Here is a 15,276-nt window from a genome sequence, read left to right on the forward strand (position 1 = left end):
GCAGTCGACATCGTGGATGGTGAAAAGATGGCGTCCAAACCACGAGGTGAGGCATTGAAGAAAAAGATGGCCACGGCCAGACCACGAGCTGCAGCGCTGACGAAGTCAACACGTGGCACCGAACGGAGAAGCGGACTGGGGTAAAGAAAGCAAGGCTCTCTTAAAGGAGGGCAATCCACCACAATTAAAAGGACAGTTTCATACACTTAAGCAATGTAATAGCAACTGTAAGTTAGAGACAAAATGTGTAATTGATCATGTAAAATATGCAACTGATGATCTGAACAGCGAAAAAAAGTTGCGTGATCGCAATAGGACCCACAGTGTATCCAACATAAGTAATGAAAAGTTGTGCGATGCAGGATTTCAACTGCACGCAGCCGATGCAGCGGGCAGACACTCATCGGGAGCAACCCAATGCTGTATCCTGTGTCCCGGGGACCAGAGTCATGCACCATGGAGTGTGGCCACAAGCAGCTGACACACACGAGCTGCAGAGCAAGTGACCTCAGCAGGGCAATAGCACCATGATGCCCCTGATCGGCTCCACTTCTCAGGCACCCGATGGCACCAACTGCCATGAGCCGGAAGGAGCAGACTGTACTAAGGCGCAATCTCCAGACCCCATCGCCACCAAGGCCATACCTGTAAACGTAGGGTCACCCACTACAGTTCCCCCAAAGGGAACCGGCATCAGCCAGGATCCCAAACCAAATGATGCCCAGGCCAGCGAGTCAGCAGTTCCCTGTGCACTGCTAGATGACAGCTCCTCATGGAGCAGCAGCGACCCAGGGCGCAAAGAAAGGTCAGGGAGGTCACAGCATCTGTGAACCGGCCTGATGCTAGGGATCACGGCAACAGCCTCAAGAGCAGGCTACTCGAGCCAACCGGGTTCCCACTGCCAGCACCAGGCACAAAGCCACCACCAGACTGCAGGGACACAACCCAGAAGCTCCGGAACTAGTTTGTCCTCACACACCGGTCACTGCATCGATACGGCATCTAATTTACTTGTCGCACTACGGAACCACAAAAAGAATGCAAAACCCACTTTCCTGAACGTGCATGTACATGTATGCTAGGAGCCCCCGCCATAATCAATGTGGCAGGGGGAAAATGGAGTGGGAGAATGGACACACACACAAACAGCAACCACCAGCACGCTAATGCACCAACCACTCACCCAAGATTGAAATGACCTGCCAAGGGTCAACCAGACAGAGCCCACATAGAGTTAAGCCCAGAGCACAGTCAATGCAAAGACGATTTGCACTAAAGGCTCAGGGGAGAGTGATGTCATGTGTCCTACATGGCTACTGTTGGTACTATCACAAGGTGTGCCACTAGAGGGCACAGCAGTGGGAGACTTGTAGGTTGCCTGTGCAGGTGTGCCTGGCCTAGTATAAGAGGCAAGCCACCAGGTGTGCTCCTCACTCTGGGGTTAATGAATAAAGGACTAAGGTCACTACATTTCAAGTACAACATATTGCCTCGTGGAGCCATTACTAGAGCATCTAAGACACAACACATGCTCCTTTAGCATCCCAAAATAGCCACAGACTTCAGTATAGAATATTCATTGTATGCCCATTTGAATTTGAGTCAGGAGGCAGTCGCGCTAACACAGAGCACAATAACACCAAGCAATAAGCGTCACTGATTGAAGATAAGTTTTACCACAAGATCCTGTTAAAGAATAGTTTGCAATGGGAAGAAAATAAAAGCAAGAAACATATACTTACATCTGTGATTGATTGAGAAATATTATAGTCCACCAGCAAAACATCAAAATGAAGTTTTAACAATATCGTTAGGACTGAGTGTTATTTCCCCAAATGGATTCCAGAGCCAGTGAATTTGGCTGCTTTGAATGATTTAGGATGATTCCACAGCTCATGTCCTTTGTATCCTGGCAGCAATGCTTAGTTTCCATCCTAAAAATATTACATGCTCAAAGGCTCCTGAGTGGTTAAATTCTCTGGGGGGGGGAGAAAACGGGCTACTTTGCACCTCCCATTAGAGTCCAGCTGTGTGTATGGGAGATATGCCTGCCATTGTTGAATAGCTGTGAATGTAGGCAAGGCGTGAGATGAGGATGTGAGTTTGAGTCGCTGTACATGTTTGGTGGGTGAATGCTGGGGGAGTGCTGGTTTGCGCAGTGTACACAGACAGAGGTTCAGAGGTTGGTATGTAAGAGCTGTGAAGCATGTACTCACCTTGACTACCCGACTGAGGTCGTTGAATTTCTTCCGGCATTGTGTGAGTGTTCGTTCCACTACAGTGCTGGCCGAAACCTCCTCTGCCACTTCCCTCCACAATGGCCCTGAAGATGTGAGTTTTCACCCGGGCGCGATGAGAACAGCACCTCCCGTTTAATTAGGTGGGGGTTTTGCGGTGGCATCATCGCCGTGCACAGCGCCCCGTTAATGCCACGGAAGAAAAATTGGCCCTTGCCCCTTGTTTTAGCACCTGGTGCTGACAACGACAGCTTTAGCTGTTGTGTTTCAGTCGGAAATCGGCTGGAGGAGTGCTATTTAAAGGTGCGTGCATCGGGTAAAGTTTTAGTCGGCCAATAATGGTTGCGGCTTACTTCCACATAGACACACAGGCATTTTGACAGATTTCACCAATTTCCAGTTGAAGGAGTGTCCTGGCTGCTAAAGACTAATGACTTTCATTGAGGGCAGGTTTGAAAGTCCAACATTCATATCATTTCACGGGGGGTGTGTTGGCACTGGACCTCGTGTTCCGAAGTCACGTTGGCGGCAACTTTGGCAGAGAGAAACAGAAAAATGTGGCCAGAGGGAGAAGGCTCAACAGAGCTGTCAACAGGAGACCTTACCCTCCCAGGGTATTCCAGCAGCAGTTCTCCTACATCAATGTGTTCGAAGGCTGTGCTTCAGCAAGGACGAGGTCACAGAGCTCTGCCACCTCCTACAATCAGACCTCGAGCCTCAGACCAGGTTGAGGACGACTCTCTCAGTGGCAGTCAAAGTCACCATCGTGCTCAATTTCTACACCAACAGATCCTTCCAGTGTGCAACAGAAGACATCTCCAACATCTCTCTGTTTGCCGTCCATTGCTGCATCCGCGAGGTCACAGATGCTCTCTACAGAGGAGAAGGGACTACATTTCCTTCCCCATGACTAGAGAGAAGCAGCACGAGTGTGTATGTAGCTTTGCCAGGATAGCAGGCTTCCCCATGGTGCAGAGCGCCACTGACTGCTCCCATGTTACTTTGCGGGCACCACATCACAATCCTAATGTATTACGTAACCATAAAGTCGACCACTCACTGAATGTGCAGTTGGTATGCGACCACACATGCCAAATCCTCACAGTCAATGCGCGCTATCCTGGCAGCAGCCACGATGCCTTGATCCTGTCCCAGACCAGTGTGCCAGCTCTATTCCAGTCAATACATCAAGCTCGCGGCTGGCTGCTCAGCGACGAGGGCTATCCGCTCTCCACCTGGCTCATGACTCCTCTCCGCAACCCCAACACTCCTGCCCAGCACTTGAATAATGAGAGCCATGCTGCCACCAGGAACATCATTGAGCAGACCATCGGAGTGCTGAAGCAATGGTTCCACTGTCGTGACCGCTCGGGAGGAGCCCTCCAGTACTCGGCTGACAGGTGCCCCTTTTCGTCGTCATCTGCTGCATGCTGCACAACTTGGCCATCCTGAGGGCGCAGCCATTGCCACCAGGCATAGCTCCACCACCTCAGGAGAAAGAGAAGGAACAGAAAGAAGAAGAGCAGGAGGAGGACAAGTAGGAGGATGAGGAGGAGAAGGAGCAGCAACAGCAACAAGGGTGGTCCGCGATCATCTCATCAGACTTCGGTTCCAATGAATTCCAGGCAACTTCCTGGTAGCTCTGCTACCAGCACATCAATTTCCCCTTCCATACCACAGCACTAAATATGCAACATTCCAATTAAAATTTTATCTTGTAACATTCATCACAATTATAAACAACAATTACATTTACAAATCACCCTTGTGAAAAACCTTATATCCTCTCTTAATACTGGCTTTACCTATTCTACTGCTCCTTCGTAGTGCCTCCCCAGTGGCTGCAGCACGGCTGGTGGAAGGCTGTTAAGTGTTGGTGCCAGAGATTACAGATGGACTTACAGGACTCCCTCGACCAGCTCTGGGCCTGGAAGGCCCGGCTGTACACTGCACCACCTCAGGCTTGGTAGCAGCAGTCTGGGCTGGCTGGATGACAGGCAATGACAAGTACAATGGCAGAGTGGCAGTGGTGTCATCCCGAGAGCGGACACGAGGGGGTTTCTGCTCCACTGACCCACCTCGGCATCCCCACCAATCTGCTGGAGCACAGATTGGTGGCCTACTGTGCCATCGAGAGAGCCCCGGTCGACTGTGGTGGACCCAGTGACAATAGCAGCAGTGAGAGCTCGCGTGGCATTGAGCTAAGACTGCACGAGAGCAGTCTGAACGTTGATGCCACCAACCATTGACTGCATTACAGCACTAAGACATTGCGTTGCTTACGCCTGTGCTGCAATAGAAGTGCCACATTGCCCATGACGCGCATTCTAATGTATGGGTCCCCACAGTCTCTCTGGGAGTCCACCATCTTCTGCAGACTGGAAATGATGGGCTCCGTGGTGTGTGCAGAGCTCTGCGCAATGTTGGAGGTGGACTCCTTGATGCACCTTATCATTACCGAGAGGCTCTCGGGCACCTTTGAAATTGCACCTATCATGTTGGGGTGCATGGCCATCACCCTATTTGTGAATGCCTCCCCATCGAGGTCCTCATCTGAGTCCTGTGCACTAGAACTCACACATGATCTCTCCCTCCGGGGAGCTGGCCCCCAAGCTCCCCTTTCCCCTTGGTCTTGCTGCAGCTGGCTCGGCCCTGATGCATTAACCAGTGCAGTCCCCTCTTCGAAGCTAACCTCTAACAAATGCATAATGCCAGTTTCTGACCTGGTGCCTGTGGGTGAGAGATGCAGTGACGCGGTGCTTGGGTCCTCCTCCTCTTCTCCTTCTTCACTATCATTGCAGGGCTGAGGGACAGGCTGGTCATCTGGTCACTGATCACCTGAAAGCATAAAAAGGCACAAGACTCGCATTAAGGTGAGGGCAGGGGGAAGGAATGGAGCAAGGAAGGCAGACATTATCAGGAACTGGAAAGTGATAAAGCCTTCTGGTGTGAGGGGGAAGTGGGATGAGAAAAAGAGAGGGGATGAAGATACCGTTATTGCCCTCAACGGGGTCGATGTTCACCACCTACTGTCCAATGAGCCGTAGCACTCGCTCCTTGAGGTCCGACAGCTGCTGCAGCTGCGGTTCACCCTCACCTGTCCTCTGCTGCTCCCTCCTATTGTGTGCCACCTTGGCCTGCAAAAGAAAGGAATGTACTTGAGTCAGAGTGCAACTGTGTGTCTGGGATATATGCCTGCCGTCATTGAATAGCTGTGAATGTAGGCAAGGCATGAGATGAGGATGTGAGTTTGAGTAGGTGCAGATGTTTGCTGGGCGAGTGATGGGGAAGTGGTGGTTTGCACAGTGTGCATGGACAGAGGTTCAGAGTGTAATATTCATCCATTCTTCATTCTTGAGAATGAATTGTCCGTGAATAAAGATTGTAACATGTGGAGTGCAAGAGTGGTTATACCAAATAAATTCAGGTCCAAACTATTAGGAGATCTTCATGACCAGCACCTGGGAATGTGCTTGACCAAGAATTTTGCACGCAGTTACTTATGGTGGCCAGGTCTAGATAAAGATATAGAGTACATCGTTAGTCAGTGTACTACATGTCAATCAGTAAACAAGAAACCACCATCAGTAATGTCATAGCCATGGAAATGGCCTCCCAGGGTGTGGCATAGGTTACATATCGATTTTGCTGAGCTAGAAGGACAGCAATTGTTAATTGTTATTGATAGCCATTCGAAGTGTGTAGAGGTGTTTCCGATGCAGAAAATAACAACAAATAAAATACTAGACAATTTGCAAAGATTTTCTTCATATGGCTTCCCAGAAGAAATTGTGTCTGATAATGGACCGCAATTTTGTTCAGAAGAATTTGCACAATTCACGAGCAAAAATGGTGTGAAACATACCAAGGTTCCATTATACCACTCTGCTTCAAATGGTGCAGCAGAGGGCAAAGAACAAATTCTAAAACATGCTCTCATCAAACAAATGTTGGATCCAAATCCAAAGAAATGACCATTGTCGTTGGACCACAAATTGGCTAATTTTCTAATTACATATCATAATACTCCTCACACACCTACTGGTGGAACACCAGCAGAGTTGTTTCTCAAACAACAGCCATAAACCAGGTTCTCGTTGTTAAACCCAAACTTGGCACAGTCCGTAAAAGAGAAACAATTAAGACAGAAAGAGAACCATGATAGAGGTAGAGTAAGAGAGAGAAGTGTGAAATTAAATTAGAAAATGAGAGTGAAGAACCATCACCATAAATGGTAAAAGTGGTTACAAGGAAGAATGGTGAAGATATGTGATCATTGCACATATTTGGTCAACATGTTTGATCAAGGACAGGTTAGGTTTGATCACATTGATCATATATTACCTACAGATGTGGAAGGAGTTGAAAGTTGGAATGATTTAATTATTTCAGACTCATCAGATAGTTTTATTACAAGTACACTACCAGTAGCAAATCCTACTTCAAATGTATGAGAAACAAGTCCAAGAGAAAGTCAGAATTTAAGTCTGAGTCTGAGACGGGCAAACAAACAGTCTGAAGTTGAAGAGAATTCAAATGTAGATCAAGGGCATCCTTTGGAGACAAATTTTCCTCAAGATCAGCCGAGAATGAGTCTAAGTTCAACACCATGTTTGAAAATTTCTGTTCGAGAGCGAAACAGAAAACCTGTGGTTAACTTTGATTTGTAAATCTGGCAAAATAAGTCCATAACTTTTGTTGTGCATGCAAGTTAGGTATGATGATTGTTTGTTAGAATTACTTCTTCATTAAGGAGGGAGAAGTGTAATATATAGCTCCATCTAGTGGACTACTGCTCTACCTAGTGGACTACTGTGGTAATACAGCCATTACTGTTTTCAAGAATAAAAATGAATGGAACCATCTTGTAGTCCTGTGTGTGTTGTGAGGTCATAAAGAATATACCACACAGAGGCTGGCATGTAGGAGCTGTTAAATCATGCATTCACCTTGACCACCTGACTGAGGTCGTTGAATTTCTTACAGCACTATGTGAGGCTGCGTTGAATGACAGTGTTGGCTGAGACCTCCTCTGCCACTTCCCTTCACATTGCACCAAAGGCCTGTGGCAATGGCCTCATTCCACTTTCCGGGAACAATGCTTCCCTCTTTTGTTCGACTGCCCCCACCAAATCCTCCAATGCTACATCAATGAAATGACAAGCTTTCTCCCTTACAGCTAGATTAGGAGCAGCACAGCAAAAAAATGTTTGCCGTTTCTCTCGGGTCTCCTTCAGATGCAGCATTGGTGAAAATGAGCAGCTGCAGCTTGATAGCACCTCCCCTTTAACAGCTGGAATGAGTCAGTGTGAAGGATTGAAGGATGATTGCTGAATGCAAGCCACCTGAAATTGCAAAGTGCTCTGGTGTTAGCACCCCTGTAGCGCCCTACTGCGGTGATTAGTGCTTGATTTACTGCCACCCTTCCTTTCTGAGGTGCTAAAGCCCAATTTAGAAGCAGTTAAGATTGCTTTGCACCTGGCGCTAAATTTTCAAAATTTAAAAATTAACGCCTCAAACGGGGTGCGACAGAATTTCTCTCCCTGAGTCTTTATCTCAAGTAGTATTTTTTATCTGGTTGAATTATGTGAGGTAGCCCGCCTGGAATAGGCAGGCAGTGGCCTATACTGATGCTGCTGCAAAAAAAAACATGTGAGAGAGGGAAATACAGAACCACGGAAAGGCAAGACAATCAGACAAATTAAAACAAGGCGATAGCTGAGGTGCAAGCGCTCAAACTAGATCATCATTAGCAGAATGCTGACATTCTCCACACCCCCTTCTCCCCCCGACCGGTTTTACCTCTGATTTTCTCACCTTACAACTCTTCCGCTGAGCGTGGTGACTCATGCCTTGGTACAGCTCCACAGGAAACTTCAAACATCTTACTCAATTGCTCCTCCTTTATGGAGCAATGGTCAGTAGTTAGTTGACTGTGGGAGTGAAGGCACTGTGCTTGATCAGTGCCCACACTAGGATACTTTAAGCTTGTATTCAGTACAATTTGGGGAGATATTCTATCCTTAATAACTGGCCTATAGAAACATACGCACTATAATATTTCAGAAATAATTTTTTTTAAATCACAGACCGTACTTCAAAGTTAAACAAATTATGCTCAATATAATTTGAACAAACTTTCAATTTGAGATGAATCAGGCCAGCATATTCTATTTTTGAGTAAATTTCAAATCTTTAATCATACAAATGGTCAAGGCTAACACTCCCTATTATTCCAGATACAGCATACGCAGCCCAGCCTGTTCTCTTACACATGAAGCTGATTTGTGTAATGAAGTCTGAACCAATTTAATAGCAAAGACTCATAACCGCAAGGCTGTTTTTGATCATTTTAATGCTATTGCCATGCTGTCCCAGCCAGAACGATGATAATGACAATAATAAGTGAAAGGAGGTTGCCCAAGTATTTTTTTGATAATGTTTATATGACTTTTTTCTGTGGATTGGAAGAGGTTACACACTCAGCATAAGTACCAGTGTTCCTGTTCAAGAAATGACACCAACACAAATTGTTGCAAGTGCATGGTAGACTGCAGATGGAAAAGTAAGATGGGCTTAAAGTTGGAGCCTTTCGTTCGACTGGTGATGCGAATCAGATAATTGCAGCAAGACTTTCTGAAAGATAATTACTGGGTGAATTAGTTGCTTTGTACAACATTCCTTTTTCCCTCTGTTCTCAACTGCACAGTTAAAACACATCAGTCACATAGAGTTCATCATTTTGCAGAATACTTAAAAATGTTGTCATGAATGCTGGGCTTCCAGCGATGGCACTCCATATGTGGTGTCCTTTCCAGCAAGGTCAATACTTCAAATGACAAACTTTCCCTGACCATGGGTTGCATGTATAACGTACTGATCCTATGTGCCTAGGTGTAGATCCCACACAATTATTTACAACAACAACTTGCATTTATATTATACCTTTAATGTAGCAAAACATCCAAATGCGCTTCACTGGGGCGTTATCAGGCATAATTTGACACCAAGTCGCATCAGGAGATATTCGGACAGGCGACCAAAAGCTTGGTCAAAGAGGTAGGATTTAAGGAGGGTCTTACAGAAGGAGAGTGAGTTAGAGAGACGGAGAGGTTTAGGGATGGAATTCCAGAGCTTAGGGCCTCTCTAGGTGAAGGCACGGCTGCCAATGCTGGAGCAAAGGAAATCAGGGATGCACAGGAGGCCAGAATTGGAGGAATGCAAAGCTCTAAGATGACTGAAGGGCTGATGGAGGGTACATAATTAGGAAGGGGCGAGGCCATGGAGGGATTTGAACATGTGGGTGAGAATATAGGTTAGTGAGCACAGGGGTGATGGATAGATGGAACTTGGTACGTGTTAGGATGAAGTTTATGTTCATTTTTGTTACTGAATGAAGAAGCACACGTGCTTCGAAGTTTAAAATAATATTGTTCATAGAAATTCGAGGATGAAAATCTTGACTGTACAATTACTGCAACAGAGTTAAAGTTTACAAAATAAAACCTCACATTTCCCTGTGTTTCAAACTTCTATCTTTATCCACTAGTTCTTGCATTTAATTAATTAACAATGCTATATTGTCCTTGCCTGGAAGGTGGCTATTTTTAACCTCAAAGCACAATCTTGCTTTGTTAATCTCCTCCTGGTTGTTCAGAAACATGCCTTATCTTTCAGGTACCCAGCTGCAGTTGATCCTAAGTTTTCAGCTTTCTTTTGTGAGTATATCATGAAAAAGTTCAAAGGACTCTCAAATTGTAGAAAATATCAGGAGTAAAAAATAGAAGTTGCCACCCACACAACGGCAGAAAATGAAGGGATGGTTCTGGGATGAAACAAGCTAATTCGGCATAAATTTCTTCATCCCCAAATCTCAGGAAGAAAGATACCAGACTCTCTGGGTATGCAGTGACAAGTGGCTGGGAGAAAAACTTTCTGATGTTACAAGATTTTTGTTCCTTTGTTTCTCTTATCGCCCATTATTTTATGGAGTCTCACTGAGAATGAAACCATACGCAGCGCAGACATTTCCGCAAATAAATGCGCTGTGGGTGGTGCAATGAATAATACATGCACTATGGTTGCATATTCTCCTAATTCTCTTTGAAGATCAGGTGTTCATATATGCATTGACATTCAAATGTTGTGCAGTCAAAATGAATACGAATGCAACAGGTTGGATGCAAAGGCTCTGAAAAGTTGATGTTATTTTGAGATACCAAATAAAACAATGCTCTGTTCTCCTCGGCATAGTTATCTGCACTCATTTTGTAAAGAATTAGATACATCAGGAGATCATTTTCCAAGTGAACACATAATAAACTTTTTGATCGTGAAAAGCAAGAGCCCAAATTTATTGCATACCACTAAAACTCATTCACACAATCGGGATAACACATTCCCTTGGCCTGCCAGTCCTCTCTCTCATGAAGCTGATAAAGCAAATGCCTGTGTGCATGCATAACAGTCATGCATTCTATTAGCATTTAATCATTCCTGTCAACTTGACAAGAGTGATGTTGTTAGTTTGACACACGTAACTGCAGGTGCTCACGTCGTTTGTTGTCTCTCGCTGTATCCTCCTTGTGCTGAGAGAGTGACTGCACTTCAGCAACGACTAATTTATCCGTAGAAAGGCAAGAGCATAATGGGTGCTCTTGATTTCCCTGGATTGTAAGATTTACTAGATGCTGGAAATGTGGTGGCCATTAGAACCAGGAGCACCCTTGCCAATTTATGCTGACAGGTCCCACCTCAGGTTGGACTCCAGAATATTCATCAGTGAAGCTATTGAAATGAAGGAAGGAGAGATGCGTGAATTCAGAAAGTATTACAAAGGAGAGAGGAGCTGAGAAGCCTTTAGTATCACAGACTGGAAAGGCTGTCGAAGCTGAAGGTAAACAATTCCAGCCAGTGACAGTTCATCTATTAAGCATCGTGGGCTGGATTTTAAGTTTTTTTGTTTTCCGGGCGAAAACTGAGGCGGGGTGGGAAAGTTACCGGCCGGGAATAGTTTGCCCTTTAGTAAGGAAGTTTCGTCATCTGGGCACGGCGTCAGGGGGAGCAGCGCTAAGGGAGGCGTTGTACACGTCTCATGGCGCAAGGATGGGAAACTCACAAACTGAAGAGCTGGGCCGTGTGTGCTCAGAGAGAGGCCTGGGGGGTGGGGGGGGGTTAATCTTATAAAGAAAACACAAAAATATTCTCAAAATATTGCCCACGCCACCACAACACAAATCGCAAAAAAAATTAAAAGAACAAACACTCGCACTTGCCTTTGGAGTACTTTATCTTCCTCTGCATCGTTGGCTATGCTGAATCGCTCAGATTTCCCAGGCAGTCATTCTGGGCACACTTCTGGGCGGACCGATCGGGCAAGTGTCAAAACTCCCACCGGTGTCGCTGAGAGGCGTTGCACACCCGGTGCAGCTCTTCCGGGCAGTGCTGCTCAGTGACGCCACAAATTCAGGCCTGAGGATCACGACTGGGTGCAGGAGACCTCACTGTTGCCTTCCACGTTCCGGGGTGAAATCCAGAGCGCAAAGGACCAGAAAATTCAGCCCTACAAGTATATTCCATCAATATAGTTCAGACACATCATAAGCCAAGAGAGACTCTGACAATTTCCATCCAAGATTGCGAGTGGATTTGGCTGAGGAGATTAAATCCGCTTTCCCACCCCGCCTCACTGATAGCCTTCAAAGCTCATGTGGTTTCCATCTTTAAAAAGGGACAAGGGTTGAACTCCCAAATTACAGCCCTGTGAACCTTTACCTTGATTGTGGGGCAAGTACATGAGACCTGAGTGCAGTGGATCATCTGGAAGAACAGGGTCTGATTACAAAGAGGTTAGCAGACTCAGAAGGGCAAGTTGTGTCTGATCAAGTTAATAGCTTTCTTTGTGGATATCACAGATCTGGTGGATAAGGATGAGCCAGTGAATGCTACCTAGCTGGATTTCAAACAACTAAATGTCGTTAAGCATATATTATGTACTGTAGAGGGATACATAAAATTAATGTTCCAATCATTTTTTTAAAAGATTGATATGTGTGATTGACTTTTTGAATTATCCAACTGACTTTAATCTAAACAAAAACAATGAATAGCATCTGCATCCATTTGCAGACAATGGCACACAATTTGCATCTCTTGATGCTACAAATTCTTTCCAAATGTTGTATCTAAACCTAATGTTTAAATCTTAAATGATTTTAATGCAAAAAAGCAAACCATCATATCTAATGGATACTGATAAATACTTAGCATTTAGAAAAATAATTATTAACTTTAGATGTCTAACAATATGCTGCTTTGGCATACATTACAACAATACTAGGTAAAGTTAATTTGTGGAATTAGATATTAATAACAGCCTGCTAGTGTCTTGTTTTAATTGGACATCCTTTCAGTTTAATTATTGGCTTCAAAACTTACAAATAACATCATTGCATATTTGGTACAGATAAATGGCAGACTTAAATCACTGAATAACAAATGGCTGCATAATAAATATTTTACACAAAACTGCAGTAGAACTTGCCCTGTTTCATATGGCAACTTATACTTCCAGCTTCTTTGTTTAATACTTGTAGACTATACTTTTTCTTTCCAAAATTGCATTTGTTTCAATAATCCTGCAGTCATTTTTCATGTGACAATATAATTGACTCAAATGAAGACTTGATGTGGGTCGATAATTGGTTGGGAGTTAGTAGACAGAGAGTAGAGATAAAGGATTCATTCTCTGATTGGTGAGATGTGATGAGTCGTGTTGTCCTGCCCAGTCAAACAGGCTGGTTCCCATCTCCGACTTTTTATGACAAATAAATAAAAGTGTTCAAAGAAAATGCTAAAAGCACACAATTGTTTTTAATGTCCCTATGATGGGTTGCTCGCAGCAGTGTCCGGGAGATTAAGCTTTTATTTCTGGAGACTCCTGGGCAATCCTGGAGGGTTGGCTACCCGACTGATGATACAGGGCTTATGCAGATGAGACATGAGAATTTGACGGCCCACTCGGCCACCAAGCCCTCACACTTCCCGCCAAGAGTTAAAATCGGCTATTTTATATTCAGTTATTAATATTTCTGTTCATCCCCAAATTCCGCATTTTGCCGTTACCTTTTGTTTCTTATGTTTAACGTCTTAACATTCAACAATCTTTAAAAACACAGCAAGTTAACAATGAGGAAAAGCTTATGCTTCAGGCAATCTCGCATGACCTTTAAAGGGGTGCATTCAATTAACCAGGACAACATATTCCTGATAAATGAATAAAATGCTGTACAAAAAAATTGCTCATCCTGAGTTAATTATCTGCTCAATGTTTACTTACATCATTTGCCAACTCTTAAACACTGGCATTTAAGTTATGAATGATCACATTTTGTGGATTATTTTGAGGCTTGTGAGGAAATAAGTTTACAAACCTAAAACAGTTGTATTGTTCAGTGGATCATCTGATGAGATACGTTTGTCTTGGCAGTGCATAGTTTGCTGGGCCTTTAACAAGATAAATCATCAAGCTGGGTTGTTTTCACTGTTGGAAATAATGGAGCAAAACTTCAATTTTTTAAGAACCATGAATTAAACCAATGACTTTATCACTGTTTTTCATCCATGCAGTTTGTGAAACAAGAATTTGTAATTATTTCACGCAGAGAAATGACCAATCCTGAAGCAACTCTGCAAATTTCAAACCACTCAAGTGCTTGATGAGGAGCTCAAATGGTGTAAGTGCTGGTACAGTTTATACACTCACCTATCTGCTGCTGAAATTTATAATATTCAGGATAAAAGGAAGCACTTCTTTTCTGATAGGTCCTGGAGCAAATAATGTAATGCTTTCCTGGCTGGTCTTCCACCCTCCATAAACCTCAGTTCATCCAAAACTCTGCTGCCCATATCCTATCCCACACTCATTTCTCATCACCCCAGTCCTCGTTGACCTACTAATCTACTGTCATATTTCAAGATTTTTATCCCTTTGGTCTATTATTCCATAGGTCTGGTAACTGTGGTACCTGGGATCAGATGAAGGGGGTAATTTAGCCTGTGTACGATGTTGTTAAATGGGTAATAAAGAAAGAAAGACTTACATTTATATGGCACCTTTCACGATTACCGGATGTCTCAAAGCACTTTACAGCCAATGAAATACTTTTGGAGTGTAGTCACTGTTGTAATGTAGGAAACGTGGCAGCCAATTTTGGCACAGCAAGATCCCACAAACAGTGATGTGATAATGATCAGATAAAATCTTTTAGTTATGTTGATTGAGGGATAAATATTTGCCAGGACACCAGGAATACTTCCCTGCTCTTCTTCAAAATAGTGCCATGGGATCTTTTACATCTACCTGAGAGAGCAGATGTTTAACGTATCATCCGAAAGATGGCAGCTCTGACAGTGTAGCTCTCCTTCAGCACTGCATGGAGTGCCAGCCTAGATTTATGTGCTCAAGTCCCTAGAGTGGGACTTCAACCCACAACCTTCAGACTCAGAAGCGATTGTGCTCTTTTACATCTCTTCCGATTTTTATATCCATTGACTTGATGTAAAATGGTCCACCAATGTTCCATCACAAAAGCAAAATCCTGTGGATGCTGGAAATCTGAAATAAAAATTGAAAATGCTGGAAATGTTCAGGAGGACAGGCAGCATCTGAGAAGAGAGAAACAGAGATAATGTTTCAGGTCGATGATGTGTCCTTCTACATCAGTTTAAGATTCATTCCTATATTGTTGAAATGGCTTCCCTTCATCAAGCACAGAAGGGTTCTTAGCTAAACAGGCCATGCAGGTGTCATGGGGAGAAGGTTTCTGATTCACAGTAGTAACTTTTTCAATGGTTTTTACAGTGAGAAAAGTTCATAAAAAGTTGACAGAGATGAGGAGGAATTTCTTCTCTCAGACAGTTATGAATCTATGGAATTCTCCACCTCAGAGAGCTGTGGAGGCTGAGTCATTGAATAAATTTAAGGCTGAGATAGACAGATTCTTGAACTATAGGGGAGTCAAGGGTTATGGGGAACAGG

This window comes from Pristiophorus japonicus, chromosome 14 (genome assembly GCF_044704955.1).
Source record: "Pristiophorus japonicus isolate sPriJap1 chromosome 14, sPriJap1.hap1, whole genome shotgun sequence".
NCBI lineage: Eukaryota > Metazoa > Chordata > Chondrichthyes > Pristiophoridae > Pristiophorus > Pristiophorus japonicus.